Source organism: Balaenoptera ricei, chromosome 1, assembly GCF_028023285.1.
Source record: "Balaenoptera ricei isolate mBalRic1 chromosome 1, mBalRic1.hap2, whole genome shotgun sequence".
Classification (NCBI taxonomy): domain Eukaryota; kingdom Metazoa; phylum Chordata; class Mammalia; order Artiodactyla; family Balaenopteridae; genus Balaenoptera; species Balaenoptera ricei.
The window spans coordinates 30,104,980-30,111,609 of NC_082639.1; the positions used below are offsets into that span (position 1 = coordinate 30,104,980).

The 6,630-nt window shown below is 37.3% G+C and overlaps 1 non-coding gene across 1 annotated transcript; it reads left to right on the top strand.

Annotated features, from left to right (window-relative positions):
- Nucleotides 1-210: 210 nt before the first annotated feature.
- Nucleotides 211-316, top strand: LOC132354576 (U6 spliceosomal RNA). Its single transcript, XR_009499339.1, has one exon. It is a non-coding gene; the product is annotated as a U6 spliceosomal RNA (small nuclear RNA).
- The last annotated feature ends 6,314 nt before the right edge of the window (nucleotides 317-6,630 follow it).

Here is a 6,630-nt window from a genome sequence, read left to right on the forward strand (position 1 = left end):
ATGAGGGTATATTACTTTTATGAAATGACAAAATTACTATTTTAAAATAATAATAAATTCACACAGGTACATTTTAAATAATAATTGACAGATTTTTTTTGCAACTTGAAAAAAGAGAAAAGGGACCCTCTGGTGAAAAAGCATAATCAATCAAACAAATTTAAAAGGTGTCTAAAGCCTCCTTCAAGGTCAGTTTAAAAATCACCTTGGGTGCTTGCTCCGGCAGCACATATGCTGAAATTGGAACAATACAGAGAAAATTAGCATGGCCCCTGTGCAAGCTGACACACAAATTCATGCAGCGTTCCATACTTTTGGTGCAGTTGTTATGGAAGACAGTATGGTAGTTCCTCAAAAAAAAAAAAAAATAGAATTACTATATGATCCAGCAATTCCACTTCTGAGTACATAAACAAAAGAATTCAAAGCAAAGTCTCGAAGAGATAGTTGTACATCCTTGTCTATAACAGCATTATTCACAATAGACAAAGGTGGAAGAAACCCAAGTGTACACTGATGGATGAATGGATAAACACAATGTGGTATATACATATGATGGAATGTTATTCAGACTTAAAAAGGAGCTCAGTAAGAAGGAAGAAAATCTTTTCACGTACTACAACATGGTTGAACGTTGAAGACATGCTAAGTGAAATAAGCCAGTTTCAAAAGGACAAATAATGCATGATTTCACTCATATGAGGTACCTGGAGTAGTCAAATTCATAGACACAGAAAGTAGAATGGTGGTTATTAGTGGCTGGGAGGACAGAGGGATTGAGATTTATTGTTTAATTGGGTATAGATTTTCAGTTAGGGAAGATGAAAAATTTCTGGAGATGGAGGATGATGATGGTTGCACAACAATGTGAATGGACTTAATGCCATGAAATGTACACTTAAAAGAAGGTTAAAATGGTAAATTTTATGTTATGTATATCACATTTTTGTTAAGATCACCCTGAAAGGAAAAGCCCATGTAGTTGGGGAGGGGGAGAGAAGATGAGGGACTGTAGATATGACTGAAGGTTTTGTGTCAAAAGAGGCAGCCAAGCTAGAAAAAATGCCCTTATAGACTGAACAGTAAAATAATACATTTTATTTTTTTTAATATTTTATTTATTTATTTATTTATTTATTTATTTATTTGGTTGCGCAGGTTCTTAGCTGCGGCAGGTGGGCTCCTTTGTTGCGGCTCACGAGCTCCTTAGTTGCGGCTTGCCAGCTCCTTAGTTGTGGCATGTGAACTCTTAGTTGCGGCATGCATGTGGGATCTAGTTCCCTGACCAGGGATGGAACCCAGGCCTGCTGCATTGGGAGTGCAGAGCCTTAACCACTGCACCACCAGGGAAGTCCCAAATAATGCATTTTAATGTGTTCAAAAAGGCATGTTTGAGCAGCCAGTCAGGAGACCAAGGTGAAGTGGGTTCTTTAACTTACAGTCATGTGACTGAACAGATGTTGATGTTTAGGGCATTTTATTGGTCTTTGTTCACAATGTTTATAACAATGATGCCTATAAGATGTTCAATGCAAATTTCCTGACGTGAAATAACTGGTTAAGAAAATTTTAACAAGATAATATGAGCTTCTGAGCAAACCACAGTATCGGCTGGAGAAAGTGAACAGATGGAGGTAAAATTCTGCACACTTGCAGAAGTGGCAGGAGCGGGATCAGACACATCCTGAATGAGGCAGAACCATTGCCTCAATTATGGTAATGCTTCCCCTCAAAGGGTCTGCCTCTTGATTCCCTTAGTGTTCTCAGTGGGGAAGCAAAATGGGTAAATTTTGTAATAAGGAGTGGTTTAAATACTTATCTTGTGGAGAGTGCCTTGAAAAGTTTGTCCTAACTCACTAACATATGCCAGTTTTGCAAGGAGAGCTGATGGTCAGTGTTTCTGAGACATCAAAACCTAGTGTGTGCATGCCGCAACTACTGAGCCCACGCAGCACAACTACTGAAGCCCGCATGCTCTAGGGCCCACGTGCCGTAACTACTGAGCCCACATGCTACAACTACTGAAGCCCACACGCCTAGAGCCCATGATCTGCAACAAGAGAAGCCACTGCATTGAGAAGCCCTCTCACTGCAACAAAGAGTATCCCCCACTCGCCACAACTAGAGAAAGCCCGCACACAGCAATGAAGACCCAATGCAGCCAAAAAAAAAAAAAAACCTAGTGTGAAAACATCAATGAGTTGAATGAATTTGTTTTTCCCCCTTCATGATAAAGTGACTTGCAAAACCAGCTTATTGAGCAAGTTTCTTTTTTCAAGGTTGAACGTACTCAATCAAAATCTGTAAGGCCAAACTATGGAGGTACTCTATTAATAATCACACCAAGGCCTGTAATTAATTATGCGGATGCTCAGAACTTCAGGCAAACTGGCTCTCCAAGTTGCTGACATAGCTTTAGGGCAAAGTAATCAAAATGCCCCAACATCTGCAAAAAAGCTTGATCTGATTTTTTCTTCCTTTCTTCGATCATTGTCTTAGTAAGTGAGATTGGACTTCTGCTTCCAGAAAGATGGTGTAGACATACTTTTCCCTATTCCTCCTGCTAAGTATAGCTGAAACCCTGGACATTATATGCAAAACAAACATAAGACTCTGAAAGGTGGAGAGAAGATGACAAGCTGGCTAGGGACTTCAGGACCCAAGGAATGACTCAGATGAGCTCCCTGGATTTTCTTTTTGCCTCATATAACCCACTGGGTGTTGGAGAAGCTGGCAGCCTGGGAATGTCAATGGGTGAAGATAAAAGAAGCCTTGAGAAAAGTCTGCTCTCTTTAGACAAAGGATCAAGAAAGGTCAGCCTAGCAAGACAGAAAACTTCTAGAGAATAACTGCTCTACTCCAACCAAACATCAAAGAAAAAGTTTAGCCCCATTCCCACGCCCACCAGCAAAGGATGAGTGGGGAGCCTAGACTTTCATCCTCATCAGGTGATAATGAGGTGTTCAACCCTCTCCTATCCCCCTCTGGGTGGTGTCAGAAAAGGTCAAGTGGAGAACTAGGACCTTCACCCCCACTAAGTGGTAATGAGGCTTCTCTATGCTGTGTCAGTGGAGATAACATGGGCAGCCTGGACTTCTGCCCCCACCCAGATGTATCAAGGTGCTCCTCCACCTTCCTGCAGAGTTGGTGTCAGAGAGACCTAGTGAAGAGTCAAAACTTTCACCACCATCCAGAATTAATGAGGCTTCTCTACCACCACCATGACCATCACCACCACCACCACACCATCACCACCACCACATCATGTTAGTGGAGGCCACATGGGGAGCAGAAATGAGGCACTTCTACCTCTTCCAGCCGAGGTGGTATCAGTAAAGACCTTGTGGGGAGCCTGAACTCCCACCCCCACATCATGGTAACAAGTAGTCCTTCCCCCACTATGATGTCAATGGATGTTGAATGGGGAGCCCGCACTTTCATCCCCACATGACCATAACAATACAGTACTCTCTTTCCCCCACTAGAGCTGTGTCAGATGAAGCCAGCTAAAATAGATGATTGAAATAAGATCCAGACTCTCATAACAACATACCCAAAATGTCCAGGTTTCAATTAAAAAATCACTCATCATACCAAGAACGAGGAAAATTTCAACTTGAATGAGAAAGATAATCAACAGTTGCCAACACTGAGATAACAGATGTTAGAATCATCTGACAAGGATCTTATAGCAGCCATCATCATAACAATGTTTCAACAAACAATTACAAATGCATTTGAAACAAATTTTGTAAAAAAACTCAGCAAGTAAATAGAACACATAAAGAAGAACAAAAAGGAAATTTTAGAACTGAAAAATACAATAACTAAAATTTTTAAATTCAGTGGATTGGCACAATAATGGAATTGAGAGAACAGAGGAAAGAGCCAGTGAACTTGCAAAATAGAAATTACCAGATCTGAACAACAGAGAAAATAGACCAAAAATAAATAAATAAAAAAGGAACATAAGCTCAGGGTACTGTGGAACTTTAGTAAAAGATCTCACTTTCATGTTATCAGAGTCCTAGAAGGAGAGGGAAAAGTAGGTGGGCTGAAAAAAAATATTCAAAGAAACCATGACTGAAATTTCCTGAATTAGGCAAAAGACACAAACGTACAAATTTAAGAAGCTGTAACCTCAAACAGGAAAAACCCAAAGAAATCCACATCAAGATACATTATAGTCAAATTTCTGTAAACTAAATATAAAAAAAAAAAAAAATCTTGAAACAGAGAAAAGAAAAACCTTATCTATAGGGGGAAAAAATTTTGAATGACAGTGATTTCTCATCAGAAACCATGGAGGCCAGAAGAAAATGGCACAATTTTTCGTAGTGCTGAAAGAAAAGAGCTATCACACTAGGAACCTACATCCAGCAAAAATATCCTTCAGAAATGAAGAATATATCAAGATATTATCAGATGAAAGAAAACTAAGAAAATCTGTAGTCAACAAATATACCCTTAAAAAATGACTTGGAGATTAGACAATAAGGAAATACAGAAATGAAACAATAAAATAACGTATCTTGGAACATCGGGGGAAAAAAGAACAATGAAAAGAGTAAAAATATGACATTCTTTTTCTTGAATTTTCTAAGTTACATTTGATGGTGAAGTGAAAGTCGTACAGTGCGAATCACCGAATGTAGAGAAAATTTTTAAGACAATTATATTATATATGGGGGAGAGTGGAGGGATGCAAAGAGAATTATCACTCTCTATGCATCACTCAAACTGACAAATGTTGACACCAGGCGACTGTGATAAGTTATATATACATAATGTGATACCTAGAGCCACCACTTAAAAAAAATTATACAAAGATACACACTCAAAATAGCATAGATGATTCAAAATTAATTCTTAAAAATGTTCAAGTAACACACAGGAGGGCAGGAAAAAGAAAACAAGGAAACAAAAAAACAAGAGAAAACAAACAGAAAACAAAAATAAATAAATAAAATGGCAAACTTAAACCCTAACATATTAATAATTATATTAACTATAAATTATCTAAATATACCAAGTAAAAGATGGAGATTAGCAGGATGGGTTAAAAAAATGATCCAACTGTATGATATCTATAGGAAATTCACTTCAAAAATAACAGTATAGGCGGGTCAAAAGTGAAAGGATGGAAAAAGATATATCATGCAAACTTTAATCGAAAGAAAGTAGAAATGGCTATATCAATAACAGATAAAGTATACTCAGAGCAAAGCAAATTATGAGAGACAGAGATAGACATTATATAATGATAAAAGTGTCAATCCACCAAGAAGATATAGTAATCCTAAATGTGCATGCACTAAAGAAAAGAGTTGCAAAATATGTGGAGTACTACATAAAAGGAATTGTATACCACGATCAAGTGAAGTTTATTCCAGGGGTGCAAGATTTGTTCAATATTTGAAAATCAATCAACGTAATTCACCATATTAACAGGCTAAAAAATGAATACAATAGTCTTTTCAACAAATGATGTTGGAACAATTGGATATTCACAGGCAAAAAAATAAACCTTGACCTAAACTGAGCACCTTACATAAAAAATTAAATCACATGTATCATAGACTTAAAACATGAAACTATAAAAACTTTTAGATGAAAACATAGGAGAAAATCTTCTGGATCTGGGCGTCAGTGAAGAGTTCTTAGACACGACGCAAAAGCATGATCTGTCAAAGAAAAAAGTTAATAAATTGGACTTCATCAAGATTATAAAATTTGCCTTAAAAAGAAAATGTTAAGAGGAAAAAAAGGTAAGCCACAGACCCAGAGAAAATACTTGCAAACAACATATCTGTATGTCAAAGCCTTTCCCAACATCCTTACCAGATAGTAACTTATAAGTTTGGAATATTACTGTTTTCTCAGCATGCATTAAAAAATATTCCTAAACTTCAAATATGAATAAACTAAGGGGGAAAAAAACGTGTCCACACAAAACATGTACACAGTTGTTCATAGTCAAAAACTGGAAACAACCGAAATGTCCTACAATCAGAGAATGATTAAACAAAATGGTACGTCTATACCATGAAATAGTATGCTAAAAAGGAATAAATTATTGATACATGCAACAACTTGGATGGATCTCAAGGACATTATCTAAGTGAAAAGAGCCAATCTCAAAAGTCTCATACTGGAAGATTCCATTTATATAATGTTATTGCAATTACAAAATTATAAAGAAGGAGGATAGGTCAGTGATTGCCAGAGGGTAGAGACGGTCACAAGCAGGGCATGATTATAAAGGGGTAGCATGATGGAGATATTCGTGGTGATGGAATAGTTCTGTATCTTGATTGTGGTAATGGTTACACAAAGCTACACATGTGATAAAAATTACACTGAACTATATACACACTCTCTATCAATGTCAATATCCTAGTTTTGATATTTACATAAGGTGTAAACAATGGGGGAAACTGGGTGAAGGGTTCACTAGACCTCTCTCTACCATCCTTGCAACTTCCTGCAAATCTTAACTATTCAAAATAAAAAGGGTTTTTAACATAAATAATACTGATAGTGGATCTGAGACCTTTTCAGACTGCTGTAAGAGTCTAGTAAATTGACCTCTTTGCAAGGTACACCCGTGGACATTTCCATGCATGGCAA